The sequence below is a fragment of the Delphinapterus leucas genome, chromosome X (genome assembly GCF_059928025.1).
Source record: "Delphinapterus leucas isolate spDelLeu-1000000601 "Yukka" chromosome X, BTC_Dleu_Yukka2, whole genome shotgun sequence".
Classification (NCBI taxonomy): domain Eukaryota; kingdom Metazoa; phylum Chordata; class Mammalia; order Artiodactyla; family Monodontidae; genus Delphinapterus; species Delphinapterus leucas.
In genome coordinates this window covers 38014431-38041913 of record NC_143150.1, presented here as the reverse complement: position 1 = coordinate 38041913, position 27483 = coordinate 38014431, and the positions used below count along the sequence as shown (strand labels likewise).

Here is a 27483-nt window from a genome sequence, read left to right as displayed (position 1 = left end):
AAAGCTTCTGACAAAATTCAACACCGATTTATCATAAAAACCCTCCAGAAAGTGGGCATAGAGGGAACCTATCTCAACATAATAAAGGCCATATATCACAAACCCATAGCCAAATTGTTCTCAATGGTGAAAAACTGAAACCATGGCCTCTAAGATCAGGAACAAGACAAGGCTGTCTACTCTCACCACTGTTATTCAACATAGTTCTGGAAGTTTTAGCCACAGCAATCAGAGAAGAAAAAGAAATAAAAGGAATCCAAATTGGAAAAGAAGAAGTAAAGCTGTCACTGTTTGCAGATGACATGATACTATACATAGAGAATCCTAAACATGCTACCAGAAAACTGCTAGAGCTAATCAACGAATTTGGTAAAGTAGCAGGATACAAAATTAATGCACAGAAATCTCTTGCATTCCTATATACGAAGAATGAAAAATCTAAAAGAAAAATTAAGGAAACACTCCCATTTACCACTGCAACAAAAAGAATAAAATACCAAAGTGAGACAGTGGCATGGACATATATACACTACCAAACGTAAAATAGATAGCTAGTGGGAAGCAGCCGCACAGCACAGGGAGATCATCTAGGTGGTTTGTGACCACCTAGAGGGGTGGGATAGGGAGGGTGGGAGGGAGGGAGACGCAAGAGGGAAGAGATATGGGAACATATGCATATGAATAACTGATTCACTTTGTTATAAAGCAGAAACTAACACACCATTGTAAAGCAATTATACTCCAATAAAGATGTTTAAAAAAAACAAACCTAGGAATAAACCTACCTAAGGAGACAAAAGACCTGTATGCGGAAAACTATAAGACACTGATGAAAGAAATTAAAGATGATACAAACAGATGGAGAGATATACCATGTTCTTGGATTGGAAGAATCAACATTGTGAAAATGACTACATTACCCAAAGCAATCTACTTTTCAGTGCAATCCCTACCAAACTACCAATGGCATTTTTCACAGAAGTAGAACAAAAAATTTCACAATTTGTATAGAAAAACAAAAGACCCCAAAGAGCAAAAGCAATCTTGAGAAAGAAAAACGGAGCTGGAGGAATCAGGCTCCCAGATTTCAGACTATACTACAAACCTACAGTAATCAAGACAGTATGGTACTGGCACAAAAACAGAAATATAGATCAATGGAACAGATAGTAAGCCCAGAGATAAACCCACGCGTGTATGCTCACCTTATTTTTGATAAAGGAAGCAAGAATATACAATGGAGAAAAGACAGCCTCTTCAATAAGTGGTACTGGGAAAACTGGACAGCTACAAGTACCATTATATTTTAGAATGATGATAATCAATTTTAGCCAAACAGAAAATCTTTCATTTTACTCCTAAGTCAAAAATTATTCTTTTCAATGCTAGAAGAACATATAAATTGTATATCCATGACAACAATGAATATTTCTTTATGTAGTTAAATCTGCAGTATTCAGGGGTAAGTTCTTTGTTTCACTTTCTAAGTTTTGAAGCAATGTTTATTTATACTATACCCACTGTCTTTACCCTAGCTCAAAGACAGAGTCTAGTTTGAATGTGAAGAGAAATACTTCAACTCTAGCTAAGAATTCTATTATCACTCTTTCTGTTACTTAACTTCTCCCCTTATAATTAGTATGATAAATTATGTATATAAATTATATATATACGCACACACATATCGTTTCATCATTAGTATGGTTTTATATATAACACACATACACACAATTTGCATAGTACACGTATGTAAATTGTGTGTGTATAAAAATGACAAGTACCTAACCTACAATATAAGTACCAGACTTCACCTGGGACGGGAAGATAAACTACATGCATAGAAATTCCACTCCTTACTTCAAAAGTTGCACACTTTCAGAATGGAAATAGGCTTTAAAATGAGAGTAATGAACTAGTCTCTAAAAACAAACTCTCCTCCCTCTCCCCTCCAAATGGACTAAAATAGGGTCTACTTTCTAGAACATTAGGAAAGCATCTTATATGCTTCCCTACACAGCAAAATTAAGAATTTCTTTCTAATCAGTATTGATTAGTTTTACTCTTAAGGTGAATGTGGGGCTTCCCTGGTGGCGCAGTGGTGGAGAGTCCACCTGCCGATGCAGGGGACACGGGTTCGTGCCCCAGTCCGGGAAGATCCCACATGCCGCGGAGCGGCTGGGCCTGTGAGCCATGGCCGCTGAGCCTGCGCGTCCGGAGCCTGTGCTCCGCAACGGAAGAGGCCAAAACAGTGAGAGGCCCGCGTACTGAAAAAAAAAAAAAAAAGATGAATGTGAGATATTAGAAAACAAAAAAAGGTGCACTATCCCTATCCTTTTGATTACCTTGGATGAAACTAACAACAGTATCAAGAGGGAAAGGCACATTCTTTTATAAGTTCTCAATAGAACAACTGCATTTAAATAAGATTTTTTTCAAGCAACAAATATCAAAAATCTACTTGTAAGATCCACCTAAGATACAGCTTGACTATTAGGAAACCACCACTGGGAAAGAAAAGTTTTAACAGATGATAATTGCTGTCACATTGATAATTCTTGACTCAGGACCAGCAATCTTTTTTTTTTTCGCAATTTTTAAATTTTATCTTATTTATTTATTTATACAGCAGGTACTTATTAGTCATCAATTTTATACACATCAGTGTATGCATGTCAATCCCAATCGTCCAATTCAGCACACCACCATCCACACCCCCCCGCGGCTTTCCCCCCTTGGTGTCCATATGTTTGTTCTCTACATCTGTGTCTCAATTTCTGCCCTGCAAACCAGTTCATCTCTACCATTTTTCTAGGTTCCACATACATGCGCTAATATACAATATTTGTTTTTCTCTTTCTGACTTACTTCACTCTGTATGACAGCCTTTAGATCCATCCACGTCTCAACAAATGACTCAGTTTCATTCCTTTTTATGGCTTAGTAATATTCCATTGTATGTATGTATGACATCTTCTTTATCCATTCATTTGTTGATGGGCATTTAGGTTGCTTCCATGACCTGGCTATCGTAAATAGTACTGCAATGAACGTTGGCGTGCATGTGTCTTTTTGAATTATGGTTTTCTCTGGGTATATGCCCAGAAGTGGAATTACTGGATCATATGGTAATTCTATTTTTAGTTTTTGAAGCAAACTCCATACTGCTCTCCACAGTGGCTGTATCAATTTACATTCCCACCAACAGTGCAAGAGGGTTCCCTTTTCTCCACACCCTCTCCAGCATTTGCTGTTTGTAGATTTTCTGATGATGCCCATTCTAACTGGTGTGAGGTGATACCTCACTGTAGTTTTCATTTGCATTTCTCTAATAATTAGTGATGTTGAGCAGCTTTTCATGTGCTTCTTGGCCATCTGTATGTCTTCTTTGGATAAATGTCTATTTAGGTCTTCTGCCCATTTTTGGATTGCGTTGTTTGTTTCTTTAATATTGAGATGCATGAGCTCTTTATATATTTTGGAGATTAATCCTTTGTCGGTTGATTCATTTGCAAATATTTTCTCCCATTCTGAGGGTTGTCTTTTCATCTTGTCTATGGTTTCCTTTGCTGTGCAAAAGCTTTTAAGTTTGACTGGGTCCCATTTGTTTATTTTTGTTTTTATTACCATTACTCTAGGAGGTGGATCAAAAAAGATCTTGCTGTGATTTATGTCAAAGACTGTTCTTCCTATGTTTTCCTCTAAGAGTTTTATAGTATCCGGTCTTACATTTAGGTCTTGAATCCATTTTGAGTTTATTTTTGTGTATGGTGTTAGGGAGTGTTCTAATTTCATTCTTTACATGTAGCTGTCCAGTTTTCCCAGCACCATTTATTGAAGAGACTGTCTTTTCTCCATTGTATATCCTTGCCTCCTTTATCACAGATGAGTTGACCATAGGTGCGTGGGTTTATCTCTGGGCTTTCTATCTTGTTCCATTGATCTATGTTTCTGTTTTTGTGCCAGGACCATATTGTCTTGATTACTGTAGCTTTGTAGTATAGTCTGAAGTCAAGGAGTCTGATTCCGCCAGCTAGGTTTTTTCCCCTCAAGACTGCTTTGGCTATTCGGGGTCTTTGTGTCTCCATACAAATTTTAAGATTTTTTGTTCTAGTTCCGTAAAAAATGCCATTGGTAATTGGATAGGGATTGCATTCAATCTGTAGATTGCTTTGGGTAGTATAGTCATTTTCACAATCTTGATTCTTCCAATCCAAGAACATGGTATATCTCTCCATCTGTTGGTATCATCTTTAATTTCTTTCATCAGTGTCTTATAGTTTTCTGCATACAGATCTTTTGTCTCCCTGGGTAGATTTATTCCAAGGTATTTTATTCTTTTTGTTGCAGTGGTAAATGGGAGTGTTTCCTTAATTTCTCTATCAGATTTTTCATCATTAGTGTAAAGGAATGCAAGAGATTTCTGTGCGTTAATTTGGTATCCTGCTACTTTACCAAGTTCATTGATTAGCTCTAGCAGTCTTCTGGTGGCATCTTTAGGATTCTCTATGTATAGTATCATGTCATCTGCAGACAGTGACAGCTTTACTTCTTCTTTTCCAGTTTGGAATCCTTTTATTTCTTTTTCTTCTCTGATTGCCGTGGCTAGGACTTCCAAAACTATGTTGAATAATAGTGGTGAGAGTGGATATCCTTGTCTTGTTCCTGATCTTAGAGCAAATGCTTTCAGTTGTTCACCACTGAGAATGATGTTTGCTGTGGGTTTGTTATATATGGCCTTTATTATGTTGAGGAAGGTTCCCTCTAAGCCCACTTTCTGGAGAGTTTTTATCGTAAGTGGGTGCTGAATTTTGTCAAAAGCTTTTCTCTGCATCTACTGAGATGATCATATGGTTTTTATTTTTTATTTTATTTTATTTTTTTGGCGGTACGCGGGCCCAGCTGCTCCGCGGTATGTGGGATCTTCCCGGACCGGGGCACGAACCCGTGTCCCCTGCATCGGCAGGCTGACTCTCAACCACTGCTCCACCAGGGAAGCCCGATCATATGGTTTTTATTCTTCCATTTGTTAATATGGTGTATCACATTGATTGATTTGCATATATTGAAGAATCCTTGCATCCCTCGGATAAATCCCACTTGATCATGGTGTCATGATCCTTTTAATGTGTTGTTGCATTCTGTTTGATAGTAGTTTGTTGAGGATTTTTGCACCTATATTCATCATGATATTGGTCTGTAATTTTCTTTTTCGGTAGTATCTCTGTCTGCTTTTGCTATCAGGGTAATGGTGGCCTCACAGAATGAGTTTGGGAGTGTTCCTTCCTCCACAATTTTTGGGAAGAGTTTGAGAAGGATGGGTGTTAGCTCTTCTCTAAATGTTTGATGTAGTTCACCTGTGAAGCCATCTGGTCCTTGACTTTTGTTTGTTGGAAGATTTTTAATCACAGTTTCAATTTCATTACTTGTGATTGGTCTGTTCATATTTTCTATTTCTTCCTGGTTCACTCTTGGAAGGTTATACCTTTCTAAGAATGTGTCCATTTCTTCCATGTTGTCAATTTTATTGGCATAGAGTTGCTTGTAGTACTCTCTTAGGATGCTTTGTATTTCTGTGGTGTCTTTTGTAACTTCTCCTTTTTCATTTCTAATTTTATTGCTTTGAGTCCTCTCCCTCTGTCTCTTGATGAGTCTGGCTAATGGTTTATCAATTTTGTTTATCTTCTCAAGAACCAGCTTTTAGATTTATTGATCTTTGCTATTGTTTTCTTTGTTTCTATTTATTTCTGCTCTGACCTTTATGATTTCTTTCCTTCTGCTAACTTTGGGTTTTGTTTGTTCTTCTTTCTCTACTTCCTTTAGGTGTAAGGTTAGATTGTTTATTTGAGATTTTTCTTGTTTCTTGAGGTAGGCTTGTATAGCTATAAACTTCCCTCTTAGAACTGCTTCTGCTGCATCCCATAGGTTTTGGATCATCGTGTTTGCATTGTCATTTGTCTCTAGGTATTTTTTGATTTCCTCTTTGATTTCTTCAGTGATCTCTTGGTTATTTAATAACGTATTGTTTAGCCTCCATGTGTTTGTGTTTTTTTTACATTTTTTTCCCTGTAATTCATTTCTAATCTCACAACGTTGTGGTCAGAAAAGATGCTTGATACGATTTCAATTTTCTTAAATTTACTGAGGCTTGATTTGTGACCCAAGATGTGATCTATCCTGGAGAATGTTCCGTGTGCACTTGAGAAGAAAGTGTAATCTGCTGTTTTTGGATGGAATGTTCTATAAATATCAATTCAATCTATCTGGTCTATTGTGCCATTTAAAGCTTCTGTTTCCTTATTTATTTTCATTTTGGATGATCTGTCGATTGGTGTAAGTGAGGTGTTAAAGTCTCCCACTATTACAGTTTTACCCTTGATTTCCTCTTTTAGAGCTGTTAGCAGTTGCCTTATGTATTGAGGTGCTCCTATGCTGGGTGCATATATATTTATAATTGTTATATCTTCTTCTTGGATTGATCCCTTGATCATTATGTAGTGTCCTTCCTTGTCTCTTGTAACATTCTTTATTTTAAAGTCTATTTTATCTGATATGAGTATTGCTACTCCAGCTTTCTTTTGATTTCCATTTGCATGGAATATCTTTTTCCATCCCCCACTTTCAGTCTGTATGTATCCCTAGGTCTGAAGTGGGTCTCTTGTAGACAGCATATAGATGGGTCTTGTTTCTGTATCCATGCAGCTAGCCTGTGTCTTTTGTTTGGAGCATTTAATCCATTCACGTTTAAGGTAATTATCAATATATATGCTCCTATGACCATTTTCTTAATTGTTTTGGGTTTGTTTTTGTAGGTCCTTTTCTTCTCTTGTGTTTCCCACTTAGAGAAGTTCCTTTAGCCTTTGTTGTAGAGCTGGTTTGGTGGTGCTGAATTCTCTTAGTTTTTGCTTGTCTGTAAAGCTTTGATTTCTCCATCGAATATGAATGAGATCCTTGCCAGGTAGAGTAATCTTGGTTGTAGGTTCTTCCCTTTCATCACTTTAAGTATATCATGCCACTCCCTTCTGGCTTGTAGAGTTTCTGCTGAGAAATCAGCTGTTAACCTTCTGGGAGTTCCCATGTATGTTATTTGTCATTTTTCCCTTGCTGCTTTCAATAATTTTTGTCTTTAAATTTTGCCAATTTGATTACTATGTGTCTCGGCGTGTTTCTCCTTGGGTTTATCCTGTATGGGACTTGCTGTACTTCCTGGACTTGGGTGGCTATTTCCTTTCCCATGTTAGGGAAGTTTTCGATTATAATCTCTTCAAATATTTTCTCTGGTCCTTTCTCTCTCTCTTCTCCTTCTGGTACCCCTATAATGCGAATGCTGTTGCATTTAATGTTGTCCCAGAGGTCTCTTAGGCTGTCTTCATTTCTTTTCATTCTTTTTTCTTTATTCTGTTCTGCAGCAGTGAATTCCTCCATTCTGTCTTCCAGGTCACTTATCCATTCTTCTGCCTCAGTTATTCTGCTATTGATTCCTTCTAGTGTAGTTTTCATTTCAGTTATTGTATTGTTCATCTCTGTTTGTTTGGTCTTTAATTCTTCTAGGTCTTTGTTAAACATTTCTTGCATCTTCTCGATCTTTGCCTTCGTTCTTTATCCGAGGTCCTGAATCATCATTATTCTGAATTCTTTTTCTGGAAGCTTGCCTATCTCCACTTAATTTAGATGTTTTTCTGGGGTTTTATCTTGTTCCTTCAACTAGTACATAGCCCTCTGCCTTTTCATCTTGTCTATCTTTGTGTGAATGTGGTTTTTGTTCCAAAGGCTGCAGGATTGTAGTTCTTCTTGCTTCTGCTGTGTGCCCTCTAGGACCAGCAATCTTATGATACTGATTTTAGAAAATGTGTTGGACAAATCGATTGCATAATATCAAACATTGGACTTACCAAATCTCTTCCTTCCAAGTTTACTCAAGCAGTATGGTGATACATGGGTGATTCCGAATTCACAAGGCCTTTACTAAAATACTAAAGAACTGAATAATAGTTGAAAGAAGTATTTGTTAATTTAAGAGAGCTTGACCAGAAATTACTGCTGTGTAACAAACCAAATGTTCCAAAAACTTGGACTATTTTTGCCAGAAGTTACATTTTGTTTTCCAAGGCATGACTCAATAAATATACATACAGAAAGCACTAATGTAATGAACAGTAAGCACTCATGAAGCAATAATTTTTTATTAATTTTTATTGGAGTATATAGTTGCTTTACAGTGTTGTGTTAGTTTCTGCTGTACAGCAAAGTACAGTTCGTGGAGCAATAATTTTAGAAGAAAAGTATTAGCATTTTTCTCTACATTAAAGATGAGATTCATAAACTACTTGAAAAGGAAAAATATATTTTTAGAAACACAGACCCTTAGAGCTAAAATATGGCCTGCTTCAACAATTCTCTAAGTATCTGGGGCCGCCAGTTCGTTGTAGTACTACTGTTTATAATATTACATCCCCCACTTTCATTTCTGCCAGGAATAATTTTTATTTGCTGAAACAGACAGCAATGCACTGGGGGTCCATCAAAAGTAGTGCCAATTAAGAATAAAGAAATTACTCATTGTTGCCAAATGTATACAGAAAGGCACTTTTTATCCTGTTGACAGAAGTGTAAATTGGTACAAGCTTTATAGAAAGCAATTTGGCAATAGGCATCCGGACACTTGAAGTCATACATAACTCATGACCGAATAATTTCACTCTCTACTTCTACGAATATCCTAAGGAAATAGTCCGAGATGCACACACACAAAAAATGTAGACAATAGTCACCATTGTGATATAAATAACAGAAAAACTAGAAACAACATCAAATGACCAAGAGGAGATTGGTAAAATAATGATGTATCCTTATGACTGAACACTACACAGTCATCAAGTGCAGTGTTGTCAAAGATATTTAAGGATATGAGAAAACGGTCAAGATATATGAAGTGAAATTGGTTTAAGATGCAACTTAACCAAATATATGCAGGCTACAAGCTTAAATGTTAATCTCTGGGTTGTAGAATTATAGGTGATTTTTAGTTTTGTCCTTCTATTTTCCCCTACATTTTCTAAAACTTCTACAGTGAACATATTACTTTTATCATTCAATATATAAGTAGAAAATATAGCACCAGTCTCAACTAATTCTAGCGTGTGTCTGTGTATATATGTGTGTGTTGATAAGTGACAATGAGTATGGCCCTTAAGGCATTTGGCCCTGTTCACGTGGTGAAGAGATGCTACAAAAGGAGCCAAAAGTTGACTTCAACCTCACTACGGAAAGAAGATTTGACACTTATGTTTTTAAACTAGACTCAAAGTAAAATAAACTTCTTTCACTCATGTAATATGATCCATGAAGCAAGATAAAATGAGTGGGGTTTTTTCTTGCTATAACTACAATGTTAAATGCTTCCTAAAACTAAGCATCCCCGTGGTACCCTCTGTCAAAATGCGACTAACAAAAATTGACTACTACTGGCAAGTGAATAGACAATATCAAAAAGCCAGATAATCATGAGGGGCTCCATACAGATGGAAATACTGTATCAATAATTTCCTTAAAGCCCAGAGTTCCACTCACTTATCCTATTAAAACAAACAGGAACTCAAATGCCAGATGATACCAGCCTAAGATTTAATAGGTATGAGAAGAGTCATACTGGCACTCCTCTGCCCCACAAGGAAACCATTTTTCAGCTAACCAGACCCAGCCCAATGGGAATTGAGGCCTCCCAGATGAAGGTGTCACGGGCAAAAGGCACCAACTGGGTATCCCTTCTTTGCTTACCACACAGGGGATGAGAGGGACGGTGAAGGGAGGGGATTTCAGAAGTCAGCTCTCCATCAGTACCCACTTGTTTACAACCTGAACTCTGGGACCAACTACTCAGAACTTTAGAGGATATCATTTACCTAAGAATGTCTTGCTTCAGACGTTCCAATCAACTGTGGTATCAGCTTACTAATTAATGTGTACTAGCTGACTTCAAAAAGCAGTAGGAGGCAGAAAAGGCTGAATCATTTCTTTCCCTCAAAGTTTTCATTTCAAAATGTTTCGGGCAACAGTAAAGTATCATTAAGTAATCTCACTTCCTGTAAGGCCCACACAGCTCTGTGTCCTGCAATAACCTCGACAGGGCCTAGCAGCACTGAGTTCACAATGCTCAAACTTCTAAAAGGAACACAGCTGCTACACATACAATTCCACTGCAATATACGATAATACATTTACTGGAAAATTAATGGTTTTACTCCAAAGTAAAGGGAAAGCTACCTGTGGCTGCTGGTTACCTCAATTTGTGAGCTTAGCTTCAGAAGCACTGGCTCAACCCGACTGACTTAGTACTTGGAAATTTCCCAGCTTGCCTAGGTCCGTCCCCTGGTTTACACATGTTGTCCCAGAGTAATTCTTATCAGAGTGTCCCCCCGCCTTTTTGCAAAAACATCCGTAATGATGACCCCAGTAATAACCCTAACTCTGGTCGCACGGAGAACAAGGCAAGAATGTGTGTGGCTACATCAGCAAAAGCCTACCTTCACTACTGGAAAGACACTTCCAAGTACTAAGTCCTGACTGAATCCACAGTCATATACAAATGGGAAAATAAATGAAACAACCAGCTTTGTGCCATCTAACACACACACACACACACACACACACACACACACAACTTTTTATTCCAAGTGTTTCAACGATATCAAATTACAACAATCTTAAATAGTTTATATACAACTGAGTATTTATAACCCAACTTCTAAAATCTAGAATTAAACTTTAATTAATAATTTCAAACTGAAGTCAATTCCTCATCTTACAAAGCACACACTTGTATATTAAGTACATAAAGGACAAATCAGATCTGTTGTAAGAAAATATCTCCATGAATAGGTTTTTAATTCATATGACTTTTAAAGACTATAGTCCTATTTAAGAAGTTGTGTTTACCCTTTCACTAACTTAACCTAAGTCAGAGAAAAGGATATTGCCAAATCAACTTTAGCAAGCAAACAAAAATTCTAGCCTTGTGGGAAATACATACCTTACACTCATTTTTAAAAAATATGACCAATTACTACTTCCCATCTATGATTTTCTGGAAAATATGGGTTAGCAACCATAGAGTTGCACATCAAATGAGGTATCTGATTCCCAATCAATGATAAAAGACTAAAGCAAACCCGAGACTTTCTGGGCTAACCCAGATGCTGTAAGCTTAAGGACTTTTTCACATTATTTGTAAGCTCCAGTTCTTGGAAGAGGCTGTACCCAGTACAGCCTAATGTTCAGTTTACTAAGAAAGATTTAACTTGGCCCTTAAAAAGACCACAGATGAACAGGATAAGGCGCTATGCTTCATCAAAGGGTAAAGGGGCGGGGGAGCCGGGGAGGGGGGGAGGACAATGAAGCTCCAGTATCTATAATGCAGCGTCCTGCTGAGGTAGTTGTGAGCCAACGTGCTGGAGCCAGACGGCCTGGGTCCAGTTCCTGGCGCTACAACTTACTAGAGCGGGGTGACCTCGGGCAAGTTCTGTGCCCTCTGTGCCTCATCTGCTACAACTCTAACATGGAGGGAATACTACTCCTACCTCCCGGGACTGGTGTGAAACTTATAAATGAGTTGATCTCACAGCCCGAGCCATCACAAACTTCTTTTAGGTTCTCAAAAGCACGAAGCTTAATCTCTCACCTCTGCGTCTAGCACATCCTTTTCTCTCTGCCAAGAACATTCTCTTCTCCCTTTTCCTGGCTTCCTTTAGGTCTCAGTTTGAATGACGCTTCTAAACAGCCTTCCTTGACCTCCCCGCTTTACGTCAGGTGCCTCTGCTGTTTCCTCTCCCAGCACAGCACCTAAACGCGTTCAAGTTTCTGTTCCCCAGCTGGGCTGTAAGCTCTTTAAAGACAGAAGTCATCTCTGTCCCCATCGCTGCTATAATCCCCAGAACCTAGCACAGTACAGGTACACAGTAGGCGCTTACTAAATAGTTCTTGACTGAAATAACAAGTCATACTAAAGAGGAAGGAAACCAAAGAATGATTTCCCAGTTAAATCTTTCACTCTATGTATGTATGCCTCCTCACATCTGAGATACATAGGCGTGCTTCCTCTCATACACTGACAAGTTTGAAATTAAACACAAGATGGGCCACATTCTGGCAGAGTACAAATTTTACTCCCATTCTGGGTAGGAATCATGACTTCATAAACAGAGCGAATAACAGTCTGCTCAGTATGTTTACACGTATGATTTCATGTCTCATATTCCAAAGCCTTTACTTAAATAAGGATATCACAGCAAAATTATATGGCTAGTGTAGCGCTCTGATTCTCATCAGCTGGGCTAAATGAAACCCGTTACTGCAATTGGTACAGATGGAGAAAAGAAAAGGAAGGTGAGACCATAAACATGGGAGAAGAGGAAAGAAAGAAAAAAGTGAAAGTAGAGGTAAGAGCAACATCAGCTGCTCGTCTACGAGGTACCACTGGGTGGCGCCAGTGCCCCTGGCTATCCAATATAGATACAGAACCAGGACTCAGAGCCATCAGTCAGCCTGTATTTTCCAGAGCTTAGGCTGGATGCTCAGAAGTCTATTTTCAACATGCTGATGGACAGATGCAATTCACCGGAGTTCAAGTTCTCTGCATATGTCATCAACATAGGCATAAGTCTTAAGGATGTTGTGTTTATCAGAGACACCTGGAAGGTGATTTGTCAACATTTTTGCCTGGTGAAATGTTTCAGAGTCAGCTCACCATTCTAAATGCAGAGATTCTCAGTAGAGTGAGAGGCCAGGGGTTCTCAGTGGAGTGAGAATGGAGGAAAGGGATCAGAATGACCTAGAAAGCTTTTTGAAACTATTAGGTTGAACCACATAAAATTGCCAATAGTCGAAAAGCTGTTACATACAAAAATATAGCAATTTCAAATGGTTCAACCTAATACACACATATTTAGAATCACTGGGTTAATGAGCCATTGTTACTGATAGGAGTGTCCTATTTCTCAGGTTTGTTGGGGGGGAAACGTTGAGAACACCCGCATAGTTTGGCTTAAAATCATGAAGAATTAACTGAACAAAGAAATGGAAACAAAATAACTAAGGACAGGGAATTCCCGGCAGTCCAGTGGGTACTAACGACTTGGCGCTTTCACTGCCGGGGACCTGGGTTCAATCCCTGGTCAGGGAACTAAGATCCCTCAAGCCACTGGCATGACCAAATAAATAAACAAATAAATAAGGATAGGAAATAGATTAAACTACATTAAAAATAGAAGACATGGGAAGATGTTCACAAAAAATTTAAATGCCATATTAAGTGTAAAAAAGCAAATTACAAAACAGTATATAAAACACATTTTGTTTTTTAGGGGAATCCAAAAACGTTTGGGGGATATGGAAGGATATATACTAAAAAATCTCAATAGTTGTCTCTGCGTAGGGGCACTACCCGTACTTTGTTTTGTTTTTTTATCCATACATGTTTTCTAAAATAAACATGTATAACAATTTTGGATCCTGGAACAGGAAAAAAATTAAAGACTTTGGTAGTAAAACTAGGGAAATCCAAATAAATTCTAGAGTACTGCACCAGTGTCTGTTATGTAAAATGTTAACATTAGGGGGAGCTGGGGAAAAATATCCAGGACCTCTGAACTATCTTTACAAATTCATTGTAAATGTAAAATTATTCCAAAATGAAACATTTATTTAAAAAAATAAGCCATGTATTAAGATCACATTTTTTAAATCCAGAAGAAAAAATCCATTTGGTTAAGAGATTCCTACATTTAAACAAGAATATGGTGGAATAGAACTTCTTTGGTAGAAAGAAGTCTTGGAAGAAGCTACGCCTTCTAGCATGACAACCGAAAGTTGTAAAGACTTAATGACATATGCAGTGACTTTCATAATATGAAAGTGATGTTATCCTATTGGGCATAGGCTCACTGAAGCAGGAAACAAAAGGTTGAGTCTCTATTTTCTTTGGTTTTGTAATCATCACTGCTGAAGACTAACCACCATAAGGACATTTGAGGGAAAAAAATTAAAAATAAGTATAGCCAGTAACCACCCTTTTCATCTGTAAAATTTTTAAAAATTTAGTTTCCCAAATCCTGGGCAGCTACAGGTACATGCACATGCATTCGTTCAAGAAAAATTCAAGCCCACTCCTTCTGGAGCTTACTGTTCAACAGACAATATTTTAAGAGGACATGAGACTAACATAGAGAGCAGACATATACGTATAATAGGAAAAGAGGGATACCCATGAGCCAACCCTCAACCCTATAATAATAGCCCAACCAGACTTTTTAAAAAAGTTAATAATAATAGCTACCCTCTGGGATTATCCAGTTATACCTGTTAATGCTTAGGTACCAGCTGTCTTGCTCAAAATGGATTTTTTTTAATTTCCTTTAAATATTAGGGCAAGGAAAATTATGCAAAGCCTGAAAGTGAGGTTCTGAAAAGGAATAAAGGAAAGGACAATGCAGAGCTAAAAACACAAACAAAACTAAAAGGTCTGGATCAATTTCATCTGCAGACTACTATCCATCTGTTACAAACAGGTTATAACCTTCTGGTTATAATACTCCTCCAGCAAGAGTAAAATTTGGAATAGGTTAGTTCCACTGCAGAACACACACAACGGGGGGTTTCCTTACTTGTAGGTTTCCTTACTTGTAGGTTTCCTTACTTGTAGGTTTCATTACTTGAGTATTGACAATGTGTCAATATAAGGCACTTTCGCAGAAGATGAGATCCAAAACAAGAATTTCAAAAACAGATTTAAAGAGAAGCACCAGTGTACTAAAAACTCCCAAGCAGAGCAGAAGTCTTTTTCCCATCTCAATGAAACACTGTTTAAGGAAGGGGAGTTATGTGTCCCCATAAAAACGTCAGCCAAGAAACTTGCTGTAACTTCAACAGTGTTGATATTTCCGACCAGCAGATATCACCCATTTATCCCTAAAGCATTTAACTTCTGCTGTACCTACAATGTGTAATTTGCTTTTAAGACATCCCTTTGCAGTTATTTCTGTGTATAGTTAAGCGAAAATACATCATCTTTAAATTAGGTTATAATTCAATCCTCCTGGAAGCATCTGCAAACAATGTGAGCAGCAGTAAAAGGTAAAGAAGGTTCTCTTTCTCATGTACTATACGGAGCAACCTGCTGCTTACTCTTCTTCAAAAGCAAAACTAAGGTCAACACAGAGGAGGTTCTGAAAACAAACGTTCTCTGTTTGAGGCCTGATGGTTGTGTGACAGCAACAGGCCAGATTTTTAAAGAATAAGAAAAGGGATTATCAGAATGCTTCCAGCACCTCGATCTTATGGTTTCCAGGGCTGCTATGTCTGAAAGTAGAAGAGAAAGGCATTGAGGTTCGGCGCCTGGTGCCAAGTCCAGGCAACATCCTTATCTTTCATCAGCAATGGGCTACTGCCGGTAAACTCAAGAAAAAAAAATTTTTTTTTAAAAAAAAGGTCTAGCAATCGCAGGACATGTCCCCGGATCTGGCCAAGTACCAAACTCAAATTCTAAAAGTTTAGCTCATTCCACAGAACAATTTTATGCAACCCAAATATGTAACTGTATGACTTTGAAACATCATTGATTTTCTTTCACACAGGAGGCAGAGGTCAGCAGCGGAGGCAACAAATCTAAGAACTGATTTTCCATCCTAAACAGACTCCTAATCACTCCTCTCAAAGCAGAAGAAACATTTTCTCATGATCTCATGACAAAATGTTATGACATCTAGAAGAGACCAGACAAATAAAATGACCTTAGTGTCACATTAGCTAGGAATGATGCAAAATTAAAGAAATCAACTCTAGGTTGAAAAGCAATTCTTTCAGTCAAAATTAGCTGCTTCAAAATGAGTTGCTTCCATCTCATCAAAGTCATTAAAGTAACATATATGTGTTTCATAACAACAATCCTGTCTTTGGAAAAACACAGAGTTTTGACTCACTTTTGCAGATTTCCACCAGAGACTGTGATATCAGATTAAACACTGCAAGGCTTCTCAACACACTCTTAGCTTAGGGACCCAACAGGCTACAGCTTGTTTTTAAAATATGTCTCTAAAGAACAAACTGGAGTTGAGATTCCTAGTTTTCAAAACTCAAGGTACGCTCTGGCTAGAGACCATATGTTCATGGCCAACTCTCACTCCTTTGGTCATGCCCTAGTACAGCACTGACCTCCTCTTTACTGTGGGCAGTGCCCTAAGCAACATGACCCTTCAGTCAAAGGCAGGGAGGGAGGTGGTCAATAGTCTTCCTCAGTTGAGGACAATTAGAAGCTAGATTGTAAGGAAGCACTTTCTCCCTAAGAGGTGAAAAAAAAACCCTACAATCTTTAGGGTTAGGGGCTTTTTGAGAAAAAGATGAGCTGTCTGAAAGTTAAGTTAGGAATGATTCTCCCATTGCACCACATGTACTATATCACTGCAATCATAGGCCAATCACTCCACACAAACATTTCATATAACCAAATAACAACGGCTCAAAATGCAGGGTACCACTGAGACAAGATAGAGATTGGGAAGCTATCTGAGCACTGGAATATTCTTCCTCCGAGAGCCAGGTAGAATATTCTTCTACCCTTGCAGAGCCCTTAGGCTTACAGTGACTCCAGAATGACCCTACTGAGCTAGGATTCAAGTCAGCCGGCCGGGCAAGTACAAGTATCTTTTTAACCCCAATGAACACTTTGTACTTCTGGGGTTGAGGATCACCCCTCATTCAATTCTACTCAGGCCATAAAAGAAAGGCTTAAAAGTGAGGTTGGGGAACTCCATTTCAAAACATGGATTAAAAAAGGAGGTGGGGGCTTCCCTGGTGGCGCAGTGGTTAAGAGTGAACCTGCCGATGCAGGGGACACGGGTTCGTGCCCCGGTCCGGGAAGATCCCACATGCCGCGGAGCGGCTAGGCCCGTGAGCCACGGCCGCTGAGCCTGCACGTCCGGAGCCTGTGCTCTGCAAGGGAGAGGCCACAACAGTGAGAGGCCCGCCTACCGCAAAAAAAAAAAAAGAAAGGTGGGAGATTCACCAGGGAAGTTTCCATTTTACAGTTGTCTTTTCTAAAATTACTTGTAAAGAAGTAAATTCTTTGGAGGATACTTCCTAAAGAAAGCTACTCCCTTACTAACAGTTTAATATTCAACAATCTCTTGGTGATCAAGAGAATATTCAAATTAATGCAAATATGTGCATAAATTAAAAACCTGCTTCCACATAAAAACCCAGGCCTTTACACTTGACACTAAAAACAAAATCTAAACAAAGGAATCCAAAATTTTCTGGTGGAAAAGCTGTGTTATATAATGTCCTTACGAGTTCAGTCATTCTGCTTGAAAATGTAAAATGTGTAACTATATTTGAATGAATATGCTAATACTGACATTTCTTTCTATTGGGGGAAATAAACACTACACAGCTTCCCATCTGCAGGTTGCTATAATTCACCAAACAGTGAGCCTGAACCATGACTTTTCTAGTTTCCAGAGTATGGAAACCACCTGCTTCACAGAAATTCTAACCTACTCCTGTAAGGAAGTGCCTGGGCACAAACGGAATCCCAAGTATTTCACCAAAGGCTTTAAACCATACTAAACTAACCTCGCACCAAATCCTGAAGGTCTCTGTCGTTCCAAGTACAAGAATACCATTATCCTAGCCTGCTTTTCTCTTTTCTGCTCTATTTGTCTGAAACACATTCATCTGACAGTTGTTTATGGCTAGTTCTGCCCAGTTCTACCCCCCAGTCAAGTGATGATTTTTCAATTACTCTTTTAAGCTATGTCTCAACTTAGTATCTTCAGTGGTCATGGGGAACAGAGCATCTTTTACTTGGATGCGTCCCATGAGATACTAGTGCTAGTTCTGTCTTCTCTTCTGTTTCCAAAGCCATAACTGAACTTTAAGCTCATTCAACCAAGTTCCTGTTTCCTGTCTGCGGGAAATGTTCAGCTTTCAGTTCATTTGAGAAGCAGAAATGACTAACATATTCTGAGAATAACGAATGATCACCATTTCAGCAGGAGCAGCTCTGCCCATTTCTGCAGGCTTTCTCTGATGACTCACCACTCGGGTACCCCCAGGGGAGTGGTCCTTCAAAACCCTATCATTACTTTTTTTGTAGTATTAAAATGCTTTAGGCACATATTGAAGGTAATAAACAGGATACCTAAGAGAAAACAGGTATTTCACCATGCCTTCCACTGCCTTAACTTCTTAACAACCACTAGAAGCCACCATAAATATTTTCAATACCTCTGTTACTAGCCTCATCTCACACGTCCCTGTCATCAATCAAGTGAGAAATGGGAAACCTCTATTCTGACTCCCACATAAAATCTGCTAACTTCACAGCGCCTATGAAAGAAAAATCCTCTTGCTGTGAAATCAATTCCAGAAAGGCCAAAATGCACAAGATGCACAGCCTTGGAGAGCAGCGATGCTATTTCAATCGCCATAACAAAAATATGAGCAGCTACGCTAGGCCATCACATTAACACCATTGTCTACAAGGTAGAATCTTCTTTCGTTAAATACTCTATTGAATTCATCATAAACTAAGGTCTTTTCACCTCTAAGTCCCACAGCATAAACCCAGAAAAGGTTATAATGAGCCCAGGGCGGATGTGCTCAATAAATGCTTCTAGAGGACATGCGAGCAGAATACGCACATACTTGCCCAAATCAAACACAGTTCTCCTAATGTACAATTTTATATACTACAGACTGAGTTACCATACACAAAGATTCATGTTGCCACAGAGACCTAGATTTTCTTTACTTTTGTAAGTTGTGAAAGAACACAACTAAGCCCACACATTTACCAAAAATTAGACCGGTTGGTTTTTCTTTGAACCAAAATAACTGTTCAAGCTCAGTTTTAAAATCTTCATTAAAACCAAACCCCACCCAAAAGATTCCTAATGACATTTTAATACATTGCACTTATACATCATTACTAGTAACTACAATTTAAACAACATGTGCATTAATTCCAAACAGAACTGAACTGGTTTAACATTGAGGATTTTTTAGTTCCTTGGTTATTTACTTTTGGTGGCCATGACTTTAAGATTATAGTTTGTCCTAGAAACCAGTTGTTTTAGGTGGAACACTATACTTACATGGCACAGTGTTGTTCTTCTTCCCACTAAGATGTCTTTTTCACTTATTCAGAGTTACCAAACGTGAAAGATGCTCACAGTATAGAGTCAAGTTAAAGGAAGCAAATTACAAATAGGTATGCACAGTAAGAACCCATTTTTGTAGAAAGAAGATACGTATGTTTGCACACGTGCATGTATGTGTGCACACGTGTGCATGCAAGCATCCAAACATGTGTGTACACAAACGTGTACCCAGAAGTTGACAATAGATCTCCCTGGGTATGGGATTGTGGTGCTCTTATTCTTCTTTACACTCATATTTTCAGTGCAGAAAAGTTAGACAATACAAATACTACTTTAACAAAGGGAGAAAATTATTTTTAAAAACTACCTGAGTGCTGTCTAAATACAAGGCATTCACTCCATTTCAGAATCGCATTGTAATTATCCTCCAGTGTGTAATGTTGCATATGATGAATCTGTATAATTAGTATCAAAATAGTAAATCATAAATTAAAATGCATTGTAGAATTGTATAGGGTAAAATGTATAAGTATCTCTATAGTGCCTTCCTCTAACACCACTCCCTTTTGCCCTAGAGATAACCATTTGTGGTGCGTATCAATCACACTTTTTTGTATTATCCATATGCATGGTAAGGTTTTGTTCTTTTAGATAAGTGGAATCATGGTATACGGACTGTTCTATAACTCCCTCCTCTGCCCCCCCCCACCTTTAACAACATACTTTGGAACTCTTGTGTCAGTTTATATAGGTCTGAAGGGTTTCTTTCCTTTAATAGCCCCATGTTATTCCACAGAACAGCATGCCATTATTTAAATCATTCCCCTTCTGATGCACATTTAGGTTGCTGCCAAGTTTTCACTGTTATGACCAGTTTCACTGCATTGAAATCTTGTATGCATCTTTATACAAATGTGCAGATATTTCCTTAGAATAGCTTCCTACAGAATTGCTGGGCCAAAATATATGCATATTTAAAAAGTGAGAGGATTTTGGTACCCTCTATCAAAAAGCTACACAATTTGCACTCTCATTAACAGTGTATGAGAGTGCCCATTTCTTTCAAAAAGTGGATATTATAGTTTTTGCCAATGTATTTGGTAAAAAAAAAAAAAAAAAAGGTTTTCATTTCCCTAATTACTAGAATGAATTTGAGCATCTTTTCTTTTTTAATCATCATTTCAATCTCTTCTTATGTGAAAGGCCAATTCATAACCCTGTGCCACTTTTTCTAACAGGTGCCTTTTTCTTATTGATCTGTAGGAGCTCTTTACATATCATAGATATTACACAGTAGAAACCTTTTTATCTAATGTTATTTGGAACACTTGATTAGCTAATTGAAAAGGTCAACTAAGGTGAACAGTCATAAGAAAATATGCACATGACAAACATTTCATTTTATCTTCATTTTATCAGTGGTAAATGTACACTCATTCGTCAAACTTTTGATAAAGGGCCAAGAAGCCAAGACCTTTCTTTAACTCCAGGCCCATGGATTGTAAAGAAATTTAATTTGAATTCTTAATGTAGAACTTCAAAGAACTTAAAAGACACTTGCAAGGAACTATGAGTAGAGAACCCCTCAGATTTTTATATTTATTTTATACAAATCTTTTATCATTGTCTTACCCACACCTAATTATACAGTAATAACTTGCTTTCATCAACTCTTTCCAAAGCATACCATTTGTTTTGTTATAATAAACCTATCCCCCAGCTTCAACAATTATCTATACGTGCTGAATTTTATTTCTTTCACATCTCTATGCACTCCGTACCTCAACCCCCATATAATCTGAAGCCAGTACCAGACATCATATCATTTCATATGTAAATTTTCAGTAAGAACTTCAATTCCCCACTACTCAGACTGTATCACATTATAAAATATGAAAATAAATTACATATTTACAAAAACAAGAACAACGAGCATATATAGGTTCAGTAATAAAAGCATCTGTTGTACTGGTGGGTCCACAAGCCTGGCTTACCTGAGACCAACCTACTAATAGCAAGTGTTCAGTGCACAGTGTATTTTACGAAAGAAATGAGTATCATTTAATATGGTGAGTCAGTTAAGTAAAAGTCAATAAAAGCTTCCACTGCATATGTAGAAGTTATTTCCCCCCAGTCTGTCATATGCCTTTTTAACTTTGTTATGGTGTCTTGTGCTTTCCAGAAATTTTTAAAATACATCCTTAATGTATTTTTGTGTATGATGTGAGGCTGAGATCCATTTCTTTCCAAATATACAGCCCACAGTGCTAACTCAATTTCCATTTTCAACATTACTTGTAGGTAGGACGTTTAAAAGAACTAAAGTGTGAACTTCTAATGTACGAAAGGAAGCTGTGCAAACAAAATAATAAACCAGCCAGTCTTAAGGTCAGCTTATTAGGCTCAAACTACTATGTATTTAAAGATCACAGGGCTTCCCTGGTGGCGCAGTGGTTGAGAGTCCGCCTGCCGATGCAGGGGACACGGGTTCGTGCCCTGGTCCGGGAAGATCCCACATGCCGCGGAGCGGCTGGGCCCGTGAGCCACGGCCGCTGAGCCTGCGCATCCGGAGCCTGTGCTCCGCAACGGGAGAGGCCACAACAGTGAGAGGCCTGCATACCACACACACAAAAAAAAGATCACAGAAGTTTGGGGAGCAGGAGCAACAGTGCTGCCATAACTGGCTCTGTCGTTACCGCTCTAGCTTACAGCAGGATCTCCAAAGGACATCGCAACTGGACAGGCCTGCTTCTGAATCTCACTATTTGCCATACTTGTAGATTGACATTCACACTGAAATACCCCACACTTGACGACAACAACAACAACATCAACCTTCCCAACTCTCTATCCATTCCTTAATGCTGCTCCTAGACCACAGTGCCTTCAGACTTAGTTAAAGAAAATGAATACACTGTTCTGAACCACAATTTCCCATGGAAATATACCTAAAAGATACTAAAAGTCAAGGTAAAGTTTGTCAAATTTCCTTTATAACATAGAGACTCACTCAATAATTTTTAAGGTTGCGTTATCTCTGGGCAAACTTTTTGTGTAAAATTTACCAGAGAGTAAATTGGCTTTTAGGGTCATAAGTTCTCTGTTTCAACTTTGACATTGTATTTTGAATGCAGCCAGACAATACATAAATGAATGGATGTGCCCGTATTCCAACAGAAATTTATTCATAAAAACAGGTGGTGGGCAGGATTTGGCCACCGGCAGTATTTTACCAGCCCTTGTCTTATACCAATGATTGATCTTTTGCAAATCCACTACCCTGGCTATACACTTATTTGAGCAAATATGGTGACACTGAAGGGACAAGTAATAATTTCAGTACCACCTTACAGAAATGAATACTCTAAAAATCAATCACTAAGCTCTTCCTGTAAGTTCTCATAATATGAGCACATATATTTTTCAAAATATAACACTGTAAGTCACCTTAAAACTAATGCTTATTCTAAAAGATAATTAAAATGAACATTAAGTAGCTACTATAAAAGAAAAACATGCAGTCTGGACAGACAAATTCAACAGTCTTCTATTCACTATTCTGAGTAGCAAAAGCCTACTAAATCTATCATCATATTCGCAACTTCACTACTTAAAATGCAGAAGCAGACTTTCAAAGTACATTTAAATGAGAACACGATTTTTTTTCTTTGGACTACTTACCACAAATGTTGATTAGAAACTATACAGTTTTGCCAAAATATTTTAAAATTAGAAAGTGAAACCAAAAATCTCCTTGGCATATGACGTGTCTACTTAATTTTAAAATACTAATTTTAATGTTTCATTTGACTGCCTGGTAAGGCAGAAATTATATTTTAAGGCACAAAAGGATGGCAGCCATTTTAATATAGTGAGAGCATGTATGAGTATGTACACACACTGTAAGCCACCAAGACCACTAGTTCAAAGAATACATCTGAGCTCCAGGATTACTCAAAGAAAAAAATATTCACACTGCTTACAGAAGTACTGGATGTTATACAGAACAGCAAGGAATAAAATTAAATAACAAAGGTACGTAAGACCCCTTAACACAAAAGGCATGATCCATAAAAGGAAAAATTGATAAACTGGACCTCATCAAAATTAAAGATTTTTGTTCTGCGAAACTTCCCTGTGAAGACGACGAAAAGGCAAGCTGCAGGATGGGAGAAGATATTTGCAAACCATGTAGCCAACAAAGCACTAGTATTAAGAATATATAAAGAACTCTCAGAACTCAACAGTAAAAAAAAAAATCCAACTAGAAAATGGACAAAAGACGTGACCACACATTTCACTGATGAAAATACAGAGATGGCAGATAAGCACATGAAAAGATGTTCAACATCATTAGCCACCAGGGAAATGCAAATTAAAACTATGACAAGATATCACTATATACATATCTATCAGAATGGCTAAAATAAAAAATAGTGACAACACCAAGTGTTAGCAAGGATGAGCACAATTCATGCATTGCTGGGGCACGGGCGGGGGTATGTAAAATGGCACAGTCACTCTGGAAAGCAGTTCGGCAGTTCCTTATAAAACTAAACATGCAACTACCATACGAACAGCGATTGCACTCTTGGGCAACTATCCCAGAGAAGTGGAAATTTATGTTCATACAAAAACCAGTACACCATTTTTCATAGGAGCTTTATTCATAATAGGTTACAAAATACGGGAAATAGATGTCCTTCGATGGGTGAACGATTAAACTATAATACATCCACAGCATGGAATACAACTCAGGAATGAAAAAGAACTATTGATACAAGACACATTCCCTGCATGAATCTCCAGGGAATTACACTGAGTGAAAAAAAGTCGATCTCAAAAGATTACATATCGCATGATTTCATTTGTATACCATTCTTGAAATGACAAAATTATAGGCAAGGAAAACAGATCAGTCGTTGCCAGGGATCAGGGAGGGAGGGAGATGGCTGTGGCTATAAAAGGGCAACATTAGAGACCTTTGGGGTGATGGAATTGTCCTGTATCTTGACTGTGGTGGTAGTCACACGAATTTACACATATGGTAACACTGCATAGAACTAAATACACACACGCAAGTGAGTGGATGTAAAACTGGAGATCTCTGAATCAGGTGGATGGACTGTATCTGTCTCAATTTCCTTGTGACATTATGCTACAGTTATGCCAGATGTTACCACTGGGGAAAATTAAAGGGGATTATTTTTATGATTGTATGAGAAACTACAACTATCTTAAAATAAACAGTTAAAAGAGAAAGGAAGATAAAGAATATATAAGACCAACCAATAGCAGGAGTGGAAAAAATAAAGCTTTCATTTTTGCTAAAGTCTCAATAACTGAAGGTCAAGGAAAGAAAAAAAAAAAAAAAGAAATGCCAAGAAGAGAGTCTACAGGCTACAATCATCTCCTCCTCCCCTGGGGAGCCTTAACTTCCCCAGGATTTTGCTTCTGTCCCTGATTTGACTGTTGTTAATAAAAATAAACTGACATACAAACTGTCTCTCCAAAACTCCCACCATCATCACCTCCATCCTGAACTATAAAACTAAACCTTGCAGGGTAAGGATTGCCTTCTTAACCATCGTATCCTAGTGGCCTGGCACAAAATACGTGACAGATGGAGGAACAAGATAAGTTGAATGAACGAACAAATGAATGAATGACTGAGATGCCGGCATATTCTTTTCAAGCGCCTAGCCAATTACAGTTACAAGGCAGTATGTATACATTCCCGTACAAATTTCTTAAAAGCCCTGAATGTTTAAAAAAAAAATAAAGTGTGGTATGCACACCCTTCACTTGCAAGCTTAAGTTAGCAATACCTGACTTTTGTAAAATGCTTCCCAACTTATAGACTTCCACATATAGTAATTCATTTGATAAGGATGAATTAAGAATTATGCATATATAGATTGGAACCAGTGTAAGCAAATCTTTCAGAAAAACGTTCTAAATAACTAAGGATTTACCTTAGCTTAGTTTAACTAAGGATTTATGGCACAGCCTTAATGCAAATTGTGAGAGAGATATATATATATATGTATTTTTCAAATTGGGGGACTTATACGGATTATTCTGCCAACATCAAGACCCTTTGACAGATGCAAAAATGAAGAGAGGTAAAGTGACTTATTCAAGGTTATACAATCAGCTAGCACTGGAACTGGCACCTGAGCCTCTCCGGAGTCCTAATTCATTTCTCTTCTCACTGAACTGGGCAAGCCTCTCCTTTCTCCACCCATCCCACCCCTACCCAAAACACTCAAACAAAAAATCTTAATCTGAATCTCTTATTTTTAAAATAGGGGTTTTAGGGGGAAAATTGAATTTATTCAAGATGTTAATTGTTGCATTACACCTTCTGTGGATTTTTAGGTGTCAAATTACTTCTCCTATCAGAACAATAAGGTACTTTATTCTGTGGTGCGAGCAGACTAACAGTTTAATGTTTCATCCTCCACCTAAATGGCAGAGAGGGTGTTAATTATTACAGGAGTCTTACAAGTCTCACACTTCTTTTCAATCGTAAAGATGAGCTCTATTACAATCCGAGGAAGAGGCCTCACACTATTAAAATCTTGATTGATATGCTCATTGACAGTACAGTCATTGGATCTCTGCTTACAGCCTTATGTATCAAGAGCAGGTAAAACTATTTGTTACAGGCAATATAAAAGAAAAAGTAACGTAGCAACAAGCAACTACCGGGAAATGAGGATTTCATCAGGTTAAATCTCCGTTATGCTGCAACATGCTACTAAGCATGAGTTTAGAGGTCCTAGAATCAAAACACTAGAAGGAACCTTCGTTCAACATCCTCATTTTTGTAAATGAGGAAACTGAGGCGTTGATCAAACCATTAACCGATAAAGCAGACTGCTTACTTTTTCAAAGGGGTTCATTTAAATGCCATTTAGCCCTTATTCTCCATCTCGCCGTTTCTTAGAGGGATGATTTTTTAAGGTGAAAACGATTAGAGCAAAGTCATTTCAAGAGGGTGAAAAAAAATGCCTTTGAAGGAGGAGATGGCTGGAGTGAAGAGAAGAAATGACGTCTTATTTAAAATATGTAACCCCTTAATGGGGGCTAGGCAGTGAATCATATTCTCCTCGATTCTTCTCTGTGCTATTGACATCGACCACAGTTCTTTCTGTAGGGCAATCGAATGAGAGGAAGAGGAAGTGAATAAAGCTGATGCTAAATATACAGCACCCATGGAGGACAAGGATGTAGATAGGTAGAACAGGAAAAAATAAGAGCATGTTTCTGCTAGAAACCAGCCGTTTTTCTAACCTACCTAAAGATACGGAAGCTAAGAGGATATCGGAAGCTAGGGCATCCCTCAAATTCGAAGGGCGGATGCTTCTAGGGTCAGAGAGATCCCCTAGCTCTCAGATATAGAGAGACTCGAAGGGGACAAAATGGAGTTGAGGTCCAGGAGCGCCCTAAAGGTCGTTTGGAGGTCTGGCGAGCCCCTGATGTGCTCATTTGGAAAGAAAGGGTCATGGCAAAGCCTAGTACCCCGATCGGGAAGATGCTTTTGGCTCTCGGAGGGCGGTGAGCGGCAAGAAGAGGCAGGCCAGGGTCTCGAGGACCCCAGACCTCAGCAAAGGAGATGATACCGGGACCTCGGGAATCTTCCCGGACCCGGAGGAGGCGGGAGGGTAGAACGCCCGAGCTCCAGAAGAAAGCGAGCGGATTCCGGTAATGGAAACGTCCCCTCAACCTCCTCCGGGCTCAGGTGTGGGACGATAGCTTGGCCGGAGCGGGGGCCCCGGCACAGCGACAGGGCACGGGTTGCCGGGGCAGGAGCCTCGCCGGCTGGGGTTACTCACCAGAGGCGCTGCCTGCGGCGTCTCCGCAGCCGGCCAACACTCGACACTCGAGAGGCTGGTGGAAAGGAGCCGCGTGCCCGCTAGCGCTGGGGCAAGGAGGGGCACGCCACGGAGGCCGGAGAAAAAGCCGCAGCGGCGCGCGCACACACGGAGGGCCGGCGGAGGAGGAGGCGGGGCGAGGCGCAGCGTGGCGCGGGCCCGGAAAAGACGCGCCTGGAGGGGCGGGCGGAGCGGGGGCGCGCGGTGGTGTGGCACAGCCGGCCGAATCGCCGGCGAAGGCGCGCTCGGCCCACCCACGCTCCCGCCTCCGCTCACCCCGACGTCAGCCGAAAAGGAGGGCCCGAGCGGGCTGCTAGCGGCGGGGGGGGGGGGGGGCGGGGGGGGGCGGGGGGTGTTCGGTGTGCTCCGGGGGAGCTAAGCCGGCTAACGGCGCCCCGCGGGCTCACCGCAGGGTCCAGCTCCAGTCCCCGGGGCCGGGTGATTGAGCGTGTTTT

At 39.1% G+C, this 27483-nt stretch overlaps 1 protein-coding gene across 8 annotated transcripts in view; it reads right to left on the bottom strand.

The window, feature by feature from the left end:
- ACSL4 (acyl-CoA synthetase long chain family member 4) overlaps window positions 1–27127 on the bottom strand; it is a 75858-nt gene extending 48731 nt beyond the window's left edge. For 3 of the 8 annotated variants that reach the window (XM_022556766.3, XM_022556762.3, XM_022556767.3), the window contains exon 1: window positions 26990–27123. The gene's annotated coding sequence lies outside the window, so the exon portion shown is untranslated. Of the gene's footprint in view, window positions 1–11674; window positions 11799–26989 lie in introns of those variants that run through there. The other 5 variants (XM_022556759.3, XM_022556761.3, XM_022556763.3 and 2 more) reach the window with 4 other exon arrangements.
- Between the last annotated feature and the right edge of the window lie 356 nt (window positions 27128–27483).